The sequence below is a fragment of the Myodes glareolus genome, chromosome 20 (genome assembly GCF_982192425.1).
Source record: "Myodes glareolus chromosome 20, mMyoGla1.1, whole genome shotgun sequence".
NCBI classification, from domain to species: Eukaryota; Metazoa; Chordata; class Mammalia; order Rodentia; family Cricetidae; genus Myodes; species Myodes glareolus.
The window spans coordinates 53,087,747-53,099,236 of NC_142045.1; the positions used below are offsets into that span (position 1 = coordinate 53,087,747).

Genomic DNA, 11,490 nt, shown 5'->3' on the forward strand with positions numbered 1-11,490 from the left:
TTAAGCTCTTAGTATTGTATATATTGTTTTCTTGGTGTAAAATACCTTTATATATTATTTGCAATATTGGATTAATGGTGTTGGATTATTTTGATATACAGTTATCTTGAAAGGTTTTATTTCTCCACTGATTTTAAAGTATAGTTCTACTGTGACCATTACTGTTGGTTGGTAGCCATTTTCTTTCAGGATTTGAAATACATCATTCCCGTCACCTTGGCCTTAAGAGTTTTTGGTGAGAATTCTACTGTTATTCTGAACAGTTTTCCTTTGTAAGTAACTAGATGCTTCTTTCTTGGAGCCTTCACTGTTCTGCGGGTTACTCCTGGGGTTTCACTAGGATGTTACATATAGAAATGGGTATCCATGTTTTCTTAGATTTTAGCTATTTCCAGCTATTTCATGGAATGAGTTTTCTGTGCCTTTAGGCTGTATTTCCGCTCCCTCTTCTATACAAAAGATTCATAATTTTTGTCTCTTGATCGTATCCCACAAGTCTGGATTATTATGACCACGGTCGCTCATTCCTGTTGCTCAGTTCCTCAGTCTTCCTTTGCCGTGCTCTGGTCAGCTGGAGACGCTCCCTGTGGAGTTCTTCTTCTTAAGCTTGCAGATCTTTTCCCAGAGTATTTTCCTTCTCTTTGCTTAATTTCTCATCCAAGCCGTGACTAATTTTAAAAAATTATTTGCTTTATTTGCATTATTTTAAAGTTATTGATCATTTCTTACAACAGGCTTTAGAATTTTTTGCCAAGCATTTCATGGGCATCATTATCTTTACATTTGAATATTTAAGGGTTATCGGCTTTGGGTGCAGTTATTTTTCTTGCTTTTTCAGATTATGTTTTTGTGTTTACCTTTGAGACAGGAGAGTCTTAGCAATCAGCCTTCTGGTAAGGGCCCAATCCCTGGGGGGTAATTCTTGGGGAGAAACCCCGAGATAACATCACAGCACACAACCAAACCGGATATATAAATGTAGCATGAAACAACAACACACTACGATCCCAGTAGCAACAGGAGGAAGGGGCACACAAATAAGATAGGTTAAATAAATGGAAAACGAATAGTTTGAAAGTGAATGGTGAAAGGGAAAAGGAAAATAGAAAGAAAAGTTCCGGATTAGATTTGAGAAAAGGCGAGGGAAAGAGCAGCACGCAATCAAAATGGAGAGAAAAGTCAGATCTCTCCCTCCCGGAAGACATGGAGACGGCTCTTCCCTAGGCAGCGGAAGTGGGAAGTGGAGCTGTAAGTTGTTTTCCTTGTCCTCCAGATGGGCGGAGTCTGACAGTAGAGGCCGATCCTTGTCCTGCCAGCCAGCAGGAGCTGAGAGAAAGTGTCCACTTCAGGGCTCTGTGTGTGCCGGTGTGTGATGAAAACTGTAACCCTGCATATTTAGGCAAGACCCCTGTCTCCTGGTCCTGTGAGTGGGTGTCAACAGGCACCAGAGTCACTGTCCGTGTGACTCTGAGCATGCGAAGTACGAAGACAGGACGGAGCATATCCTCTGAATGTCTCTGAGCATGGAAAAGGTGACCATGCCGAACGATCACCTAGCCTTGCCAGTACTTTCCATCTCAGCCCCACAGAGACACGCACATGCGCACATAGCGGCTTCACTCCCTTTGGACATTGGAACGCTGCTTTAAATTGGGGAAGAATTTTAAGTAACAGTTATTTTCCCGAGGTGGCTGCTGGCTCCCAGTTAGATCACCAGTGACTATGCTAGGAAGGGGAGGAGACAGTGCAGCATCAGCATGCTGCAGGGATTGCAGAATGTTTCAGACACTGCAAGCTGCGCAAAATTTACGTCTCGGTGTAGCCCTGCTGAGTGGCAGCTCCCCTTCTCCTCACCATCCTCTGGGGGTACACACTGGTAATATTGTGTTTCCGTTCCAGTCGAAGTGTCTGTAATTTCTAGATTTAGTCTGATTGCTGCCCAACTAGATGGTGGTAGCTCAGACTCAGGGGCTTCCAAGTGGAGCCTGATCTCGAACCTGAAGATCTGCATGTAGCCCAGCCTTTACATATTTCCAAGGGATGTGCAGATTTTCCGACAGAGTTTATCTTTGGGACTTGTTAAGACTACAGCTCAGGTTAGACCCTCAGAGCAGTGGTTCTCAACCTTCCTAATATTGTGACCTTCTTGCGCGTGAAAGGAGTGGGGTGGGGGCAGAAACTGTGCACTGGCTCAGTGGATTGATACACTACGTCTTCAGAGAAGTCTAGTTGGTGACTGACCAGGACAAATAAGATCTGACAGCAAGACAACATCTTGGAAAACACCTAGCCTGCTAAATTTGGTAAATCAGGTGCAGCTAGAGACTTCTGCCAGATCAGAGAGAGTCATCCTGAGGCTTCCCAAGTACTGCCCATGGGCTAGACCCTCAAGAGCAGGCAATGTCTAAGAGCAGTAATTACTGCCGAACACTGCACAGTCCTTCACTCTGCCTACTGACCCCATCTTTTAGGCAGGAGAGTGACCATGGCAATGGCAACAGGATGCTCTGTGCTAGGTGCACAGTGAGAAGAGAGCAGAGTTGGGCCCACACGATCTCAGCTCAGAGAGCTGCTCCAGTTTGTGGAGCTGAACTTGGCAACACGAAGCTCCTGGCTGAGTCTTGGGAGGACTAGGTCCCAGCTCTCTCGACCTCCTACTTCCGGGACCTCCCATTGCAGAGAAATAACTCAAGGCCCATTGCCTAAGGGATTACTGCTGCTCACTTTTTAATTTTGCTAAATTCTTCCTCAGAGAAATGAGGTTCAAAACAAAACAATAACCTCATTGTACACTGAGTGTTAAACTAATTAAACTGTTAGTGAAATTTGCCTTATCTAAAAAACAAAACGGGAAAAAAAACAGCAGTAAGAACAAAACCCACTGTGACTAAGTGAAGATTTTCCATTGTTTTCAATAACCTTGGTAAAGAGTACTAAGCAAACAAGTGTGTGCAAGGAACCCCTGCTATCTCTGCAGCCCAGAACTAGCAAGTCCGTGCAGCTGGAGTCAATAGCTGTCTGAATTATCTATCATCTTTGGCAATTGAAGATAACAAGATGTGCTTGTCAGATCCATAAGAAAATTAGGGTTGGGGAGTTAGGAAGGGGAAGTCCCATGTTTGCCTCCCTGAGGTCCGTTCTAAAGATTCAAGAGTTTATTTCTTCATGTAGTCCAGGCTTCACACATTCCCAAGGGATGTACAGATTTCCTGACAAAGATTATCTTTGGAATTTAAGTCTACAGCTCAGGCTAGATCCTTAGAGCAGTGGTTCTCAACCTTCCTAATGCTGTGACCCTTTAATATAGAGAGTTCCTCTTTGTGGTGACCCCAAGCCATAATCTTATTTTTGTTGCTTCTTCATAATGAATTTTGATACTGTTATGAATCACAATGTAAATATTTTTGAAGGTAGAGGGTTACCAAAGGAGTCCTGACCCCCAGGTTTAGAACTGCTGTCTTAAAGAGAATACTTGCCCAACAACATCTTGAACAGATTGAGGCTAGTTATTACTTCAGGTCTCCACAAACAGTGAAATTTGTATCAAAGTACCTTCTGCCAATTTCTTCCTTGCCTCCACTTTCTTAAATAAGACCATAGTTAGCAATGACAGGCGTTCCTCCTGTTGTTTAAGAAGTTACAAAATAAAATAATTCTGTTGAGAATTTTTTTATTTAAATTCACACATTAAACTACAAGTCTGCCAAACGTTTCAGTGCCTCAAAATGAGATTTCTTAAGTAAGGTCACTATATTATGATCTAGGGAATCAATCAAGAATATATGGTGATTATAAATCTACATGCATTTGCAGCCCAGCATAACAGCACATTTCCAGCACTTGGGGAACTGAAGAAGAACCAAGAATTTGTGGCCAGTTCGAGTTACATAGTAATATTCTGTACCAAGCCAGTATCTCCATGCATGTAATAGTGAAGCACCCAACCTCATAAAATACATTGACTCAAAAGATAGGTTCAAATTTAGTAGTAGAAGTTTCCAAACCCCAGCAGCAGACAATCACGTAGACGATACATCAGATGTAAGAAGAACTTAAAAACGAATAAGTCTGGAATCTTGTATCTTCTGGTCACAATAGAATGAAATTAAAAGTTAGCAAAAGAAACTTTGCTGACTAGATTTTTTTTTTTTTTAAATCTGACCCAGGCTAGAGCCATTTGGAAGAGGGAACTTCAGTTGAGAAAATGCCTCTTCCATATTGACCTGTATACAGAGTTCTGGGGCGTTTTCTTGATTGACGATTGATGTGGAAGGGCCCAGCCCATTGTGGATGATGCTACCCGGGGTTGCTATAAGAAAGCAGGCTGAGCAAGCCAGTAGGAACCAGCCAGTAACCAGCTGCCTGACAAATTCCTGTCCCTGTCTTGTTTCCATGTTGGATTTGAATGTCCGAGTGTCAGCCAAATGCCACCCCAAAGCCAGCTGCTCTTGTTCATGGCGTGTATCCCAGCAGCAGAGGTCCTAACTAACACAGAGACTGCTACCAGGTTGTGGGGTATTGTTGTGACAGACCTAACCACGTGTCTCTGGGAGGATTATAATAGTGTTTGCACTTTGGCCTGGAAAAGCCTTCGAATGCTCAGAGCCCAGTGGGTTGTTCTGTGGGAGCGTCAAAGACAAGACTGCCAGTGAAGACGACGGAGGCTTCCTGGCTTGTGAAGTTTTAGATGGAAGCAAAGACGACCTGGGAGGGAGGGGAGCAGAGAAAAAGAGCTCAATAAAAACCAAACCAAAACCAAACCAAAACCAACAAAAAACAGAAAAAAAGGCTAACTGGGCCATTCATGTGATGCTTTGAATTAAGAACCCCTAAAGTTGTGGGTGTTGGTGGTACACACCTTTAATCCCAGCACACAGGAGGCAGAAGTGGGTGGATCTCTGTGAGTTCGAAGCCAGTCTGGTTTATAGAGTGAGTTCCAAGACAGCCAAGGCTACACAGTAAAAACCTGTCTCAAAAAAACAAACAAGTAAGAAAGCAAACAAACAAACGGAACCACTAAAGGGAAACCTTTGCTTTGCTGGATGTTGATGTTGGTCAGTGGAGGCTGAAGAATCAACTGTGAAATTCCTAATGATAATCTGTTATAGACTGGAGCCTAGCATAATCGTCATCAGAGAGGCTTCTTCAACCAGCAATGGATGGGAGCAGATGCAGACCCACAGCCAAACATGTGGAGCTCAGGGAATTGTGTGGAAGAGGGGGAGGAAGCATTGTAGGAGCCAGAAGGGTCAAGGACCACACACAGCCCATAGAATCAACTAACCAGGGCTCACAGGGGTTCACAGAGACTGAGTAAACAACCGGTGAGCCTGTATGAGTCTGATGTAGGTCCTCTGCATATTTGTTATGGTTACGTAGCTTAGTGTTCTTGTAGGACTCCTAACAGTAGGTGGTGACTGTCTCTGAGTCTTTTGCCTGATTTTCGGACCATTTTCCTACGAAGGATTGCATTGTCAGCCTTGTTATGAGGGAATATGCCTAGTCTCACTGTAACTGTTAGGTCATGTTTGGATGATATCCCCAGGAGGCCTGCCCTTTTCTAAAGGGGAACAGAGGAGGAGTGGATCTGGGGTAGAGGGGAGCTGTGTGTGGGAGGGGCACTGGGAAGAGAGGAGGGAGAGAAACCTGCAGTCGAAATGTAATATGTGAGAGAAGAATTAAAGAAAAAAAGAGACCAGCATCGCTGAGGATCATAAACCTGGGAGTATTTCTTCAGGGTCAGCACACACAAGCTGTGGGCCATCAGGGGCCAAGGCTGCACCTCATGTTGTTAGCTGAACTTCGTGATGTTTAAGGGTCACCCAGATGGCATTGTTTTTGAAAGCGTGAAGTGGGCATGGAGAGAAGCTGAGGCTTGACACCATATAGTAGGCTTAGAATTCCTGGAGGAAGGCCAGGAAAAGCTGTTGGTGAAGGTTCGGCTTAGTTGCAATAGAAAACTCCCAACATTTTGGAGATGCCCATTTCATGCAATGAGTGCCGAGGACACTTTGAACCTGAGGGACAAGCTGTGTGTATTGCCAATGGTGGAGCCAGAGAAGTGGCCCAGAGGATCACTTCAGTTCCAGACACCAAGGACTGAGCTGTTGGACTTGGTTCCTTTGATCATATTGTGATTGTGTACCAGTTCTTCCCTCTTGAAGTAAGAAAGTTTTTAACCCATTTTTTTTTAACTTTACAGGAACTGACAGCTATGAGACCTTAAGTATCTCATAGAAACTTTACAAATTAAGAGCAACTTAATTTTAGATATTTTAGAAAGACTTGAACTTTTGGAGAGAATGGCTATTTTAGAGGGGCCTAGAAGTTTGAGAGAGACTTCAGGTGTTTTAAAGAGAATGAACTTTTAAAGGTGTGAAGTGTTTTCAAAGACAGACAGACTTGGAGTGTTTTTGATTATGGCATTAAGTAATATGAGGTTTTGGGATGAGCAATACGGAAAGGTGATGATTAATCAGTGATGTATTTGTGTGTCAAGTTGACAAAGCTGTGCTGCCAATTTGACACAAGCTGGAGTCACTTGAGGAAAGGGAATGTCAATTGAGAAAATGACACCATAGATTAGCCTGTGGGAAAGCCTGTAGGGAATTTTCTTGATTAATGATTAATAAGGGAGGGCTCAGTTCATTTTGGGTGGTGCCACCCCTGGGCGGGGGATCCTGGGTGATACAAGAAAGCAGTTTGAGCAAGCCACAGGTGTCAAACTCCGTCGCGGTCTTTGCGCCAGTTCCTGGCGTCAGGCTCCGGCCTGGAGTTACTACCCTGACTTCCTTCAGCGATGAGAGTGTGCCCTGAGTTATAAGATGAAATAAAACCTTTCCTCACCAAGTTGCTTTTGATTGTGCTGTTCTATCACAGCAATAGAAACCTTCAATGAGACAGAAATTTTAGAGATTGTGTAAATATATTGAGATTAGGTAACTTTTTTAAAAAATGGATTATTCAGAAAGTCAAAAAGAGATGTTGAAATTTTTCTTTAAGCAAAAAACTATAAATACAACATACCCAAATCTGTGGTATATAGCAAAAAACCATACTGAAGGAGATTTATAATAATAAATGCTTATATTAAGAAATAGAAATGTTTTAAATAACTTAAAAGTTAATTAAAAGTTATTAAAGCTAGTAAATAATTTATTCAATGACAAAGTTTATTAAATAAATAAAGTCAAAAATGTAGTATCCTGTGATGTGGATGTCAAGTCTGAGCCACAGACTGGAGCAAGACTCATTTGTTGCCTGGGAGAAGGGCGAACCGTGTAAGATGTCTAAGGGGTCCGTGTATATGACACCCCGGGGTAGAGCTTGCCTACAGCTGTGCCAAGTACTTAGGAACAAAAGGAGCAGGACCGAGAGAAGCAACAGCCTCAGCTCATGAGCTCCCTCTGCTCGTAGTGCTACCATCGCCCAGATCATCACAGTAAGTGAAATGCCATCAGTTCTTCGGTCACTGGAAGGCACCAGCCCACATACCCAGAGAATTTGTAAAAGGGACAAATTCAGTTCAGTGGAGAGGAAAGTGACCCACGACTGGCCACAGAATAAGTATCAACAGTGAGCTGTGTAGAATCCAAGTGGAAAAATGAACATAGACATAAACTTTACGAATTACACTAAAATGTTTTTCACTTTATAAATGGAAAATTTGTAAAGATTATAGAGGAAGATCTTCATAGCCTGTGTCCTTGAGAAAGGTGCTGACTAGATGGCCCGGTGGGTAGAGACAGCTGCTGGCACACCTAAGGATTTGAGTTCAATTCCCGAGACCTGGAGGGTGAAAGGTAAGAACTGACTCTCACAAGTCGCATTCTGACTTACAGAACTAAATAAATATGTAATTTAAAAAGATGTGTTTATCTTTATTTTATGTGTATGAGTGTTTTGCCTGCATGTTTCTATATGTACCATGCGCATTCCTGGAGCACACGGAGGCCAAAAGAAGGTCATACCCAGTTACTTTCTCCATGGACATCCAGGCAAGTAAGTGGAGGTCTGTCATAGACACTCAGAATCCCCTTAGGCTGCCCTGTCTGACCAAGAAATTCAGTTTTCAGGACTTTTTTTGTAAAACAAACAAATAAAAACCAAACAGGTCAAGAGAAATGGACAGAGGTCAGGAATGTCCAAGGCAATATTACTTTTTAAATATCCAATGAAGACAACTAGGAACCAAGCTATTGATTACACAATCGCATGATAAATTATTGGTGTGAGAGTGAAAATCTGGAATAAATGGCTGTCCACTGACATGGACAGATGTCAGCACAGTCAGCCAAGTGAATGAAAGAAGAGACCAAAACCAACATGGCAGCTCAACAGCATATTTGTCTCATAGACACAATGAATTACCATCAGACAGGTTAATTCCCTAGTGTGTGGTGTGTAGGCCAGTTCCAGCCAGGCTTGCTGCTTGCCAACCAGGGAAGATATCCTATAACCACAAAAATGGCAGAGAGCTCCCCATACTTGAGTAACAAACTGGTAGAGGAGGGTGGCTTTGTTGGGCTAGGTGGGGTCAGGGGTGGAGCATTTCTGCTCTCCAAAGAGACCTCACTGTACAGAGCTCTCACAGCTCTCGCCTCACAGCCAGGTGGAGCAAGCCCAAGCCCATTTTGTGCTTCCTAGAATACAAGTGGTTGTCACTCAAACTGTCCAGTCAGGGCTAAGAAGCCATTGATCCTTCTCTGCAGAATTCTCCAGGGAACCCTGGGGATTTCTGTTGTGTTGAAGATCAAGTTTGGAATGGAGTGTTGAGCAACAGTGGGGTCCACATCGACCCTCTTTACCTGGTGCCCCAGGTGTGGCTGGACTAAATGTTGTTGACAGGTCAGGAGCATCCTGCTTCTCAGGTCTGGAGGCCTGGCCACCATGCCCCTGTATCCTAAAATAAAGAAAGTACCACACACAGAGGCACCATTTGCCAATCTCTGACTCACTTTTTTGCTTGGGAACTTGTTGATCTTATCAGACACTCTGTGGACCAGGCAACCCTCACTCCAGCTCCCAGTCAACTGATGTCCAAGCATCTCTGCTCAGGCACTGATAAGGTATATCTATTCCATGAAGTTCATAAAGAATCAAGCTAGCACAAAAATCATTACATTTCACCAAAAATATATCTGGCTCCCCTAGAAGATGTCACTAGTGTGTAAGAATAATACCACTCTCATGATCTCATGACAAGAACTTTATGATAGAGTTACTAATATTTCTACCAGAAGTCAACAAAGGGATTTAACTTCTTTAGTATTTATTTATTATCAGTGTGTGTGCATGGGTGTATGTGTTCATCCATGTGAATGTGGGTACTACATACACAGTTTGACACCTCAGTTCTTTCTGGGAACACAGTGACTGTGTGAAGATTCCTGGGCTACCCTGATCCAGAAAACTCTAGACGGAATGGCCTGTCTCTTTCTGAGATCCAACACAATGAGTGCCTGGGAGTTCACCAGGTAAACATAGTCTCATGAGTGACTCCCGTGAGCATGGCCTAAGGAACCCTCAGTGGAGCCAGGCTGAAAGTGATGCCTCGTGGAAGTGTGAACAGTAATCTGACAGTAACAGTAACAATAATTTCCTTAGTCACTCCACTATTGAGTGGATTGTTATGCGGAATTGACAACCAGTCCACTAACATCCCCGAGCCTCCCTGTTCTCACCTGTAAAACGAGGAAGAGAACTGCTTCCTCTGAGACATGGTCAGTTCGGTTCTGAAGTCAGCAAGGCTCTTCTGACCTCCCTGCAGTGCACAGCAAGGTCCTGGTGCTCAGCTCTGCTGCACGCAAGCAGAGCAGGGTCTGAACCATGGGCAAGTGAGACCCATGGGCAAGTGAGGCCCGGTGCCTGACACTGGGGGCAAAGTGAGGAGCACCCCGCAGCATGAATTAGACAGCATGGTCACAGGAACAGCATTCAGGGAGAGGGATGGTAAGTTTGCCACAGGGGGTTGCCTTCAATTCCAGGCGGGGATGGGGCCTGTCAGCATCCCTGTGTGAGGATGTTGATGAGGCAACATCGTCCAACAATGTGGGGCGGCCTGGGAATACTCTTGAGCCTTGCAAGGAGCCACAGGGCTGCACCAGCTGAAGCCCCACTGCCCCCTCCTCTAGGGATGTGCCGCTGCCTCGTCAGTAAAGGAGAGCTGCCCCGTGCTCTGCCTGCTAAGCACGAATGATTACTTTGAGTCCTTGTAATTTAAGTACAGAAATAAATGTTCATGTAAATTGTCCAATATTGAACACAAATAGACTACAAATTCATATGATACTGCTGGTTTGTATAAATTCGTGTCTATATTTGAGATATTAACAGTGCCCTGACTTCTTTTTTTAGCATTTTTTTAAGTTTAAGGTTTATTTAGTTTTACACTTTTTTAAAGATTTATTTACCTATTATGAATATGTATTCAGCCTGCGTGTATGTCTGCATGCCAGACCAGAAGAGGGCATCAGATCTCATTCCGGACGGGTATGAGGAACCATGGGGTTGGTGGGAACTGAACTCACGACCTATGGAAGGGCAGCCAGTGCACTTAACCGCTGAGAAATCTCGCCTACCCACACCTCAGACTTGTACTTAAAAACATCCCACTGCACTTTCCACTGGCATTCTCGCCGGCTGTGTCCCTTTCCTCCACACGGGGGCAGCAGTGAAGCTCAGTAGTCACTGGGGAAGATGGGAAGTGGGGAGGAGCTGCTGAAGGCGCCAGGCCTCCTGGCTGGATCTTTCCCCAGTGTCTTTCCCTGTACCTCTTCCCTTGCTGGCAAACTTTCAGAATAAAAGAGGAGACATCGGCGATGCCTAGGTGCAGAGACCTGAAGGAGTCTGTAACATAAATCAAAAAAGATTTTTTTTTTCAAAAAAGCACACGCTTATAATTAACTATACAAGTACCTCACTCATGACCCTGGTTGTGGTGCATGCTTTCATTCCCAGTACTCAGGAAACAGAAACAGGTGGATCTCTGTGATTTCCAGGCCAGCCTGGTCTACAAAGTGAGTTCCAGGACAGCCATGGCTATCCAAAGAAATCCTGTCTCAAAACAAAACAATACAATACAAAGCAAAAGAGAATGATTTTTTTTTAAAAAAATAATCTTGCTAAAAAACTAAAGTCCCACTCGAGATCCTCATTAAAAACCCAACACGCAGGTGATGTGTGCTCATATTTCACAGAGAACACACACAAAGTAGCCTAGAAGCAAGGCAACATGGCGAGGGTTTAAGGTGTGCTAGGGCAATTAGGATTGGGTTTAGAATTTCAGATGCAGGTCAACAATAGGAGGTCAGATTGTAAAGCCGAGGTGCTGCCTGTACCCAGACATCCCTAGGAGCAGTGGAATGGGAAGCACCTTTGTATCTTTCTGTGTCAAGTAGTGCACGTGGGAGGAGGGAGGGGGCCTAAGAGGCTTTTGGGGAAGGCCTGTGTGAGGAGAGGACTCGGGCATGAGGACCCCAGGAGTGACCT

General features: G+C 44.0%; 1 long non-coding RNA gene across 1 annotated transcript; it reads right to left on the reverse strand.

Annotated features, from left to right (window-relative positions):
- Positions 1-7,629: 7,629 nt before the first annotated feature.
- LOC148118845 (uncharacterized) lies at positions 7,630-11,467 on the reverse strand. Its single transcript, XR_015735798.1, has 3 exons — positions 11,375-11,467; positions 9,684-10,848; positions 7,630-7,788 (listed from the first exon to the last, which is right to left on the reverse strand). It is a non-coding gene; the product is annotated as an uncharacterized LOC148118845 (long non-coding RNA).
- Between the last annotated feature and the right edge of the window lie 23 nt (positions 11,468-11,490).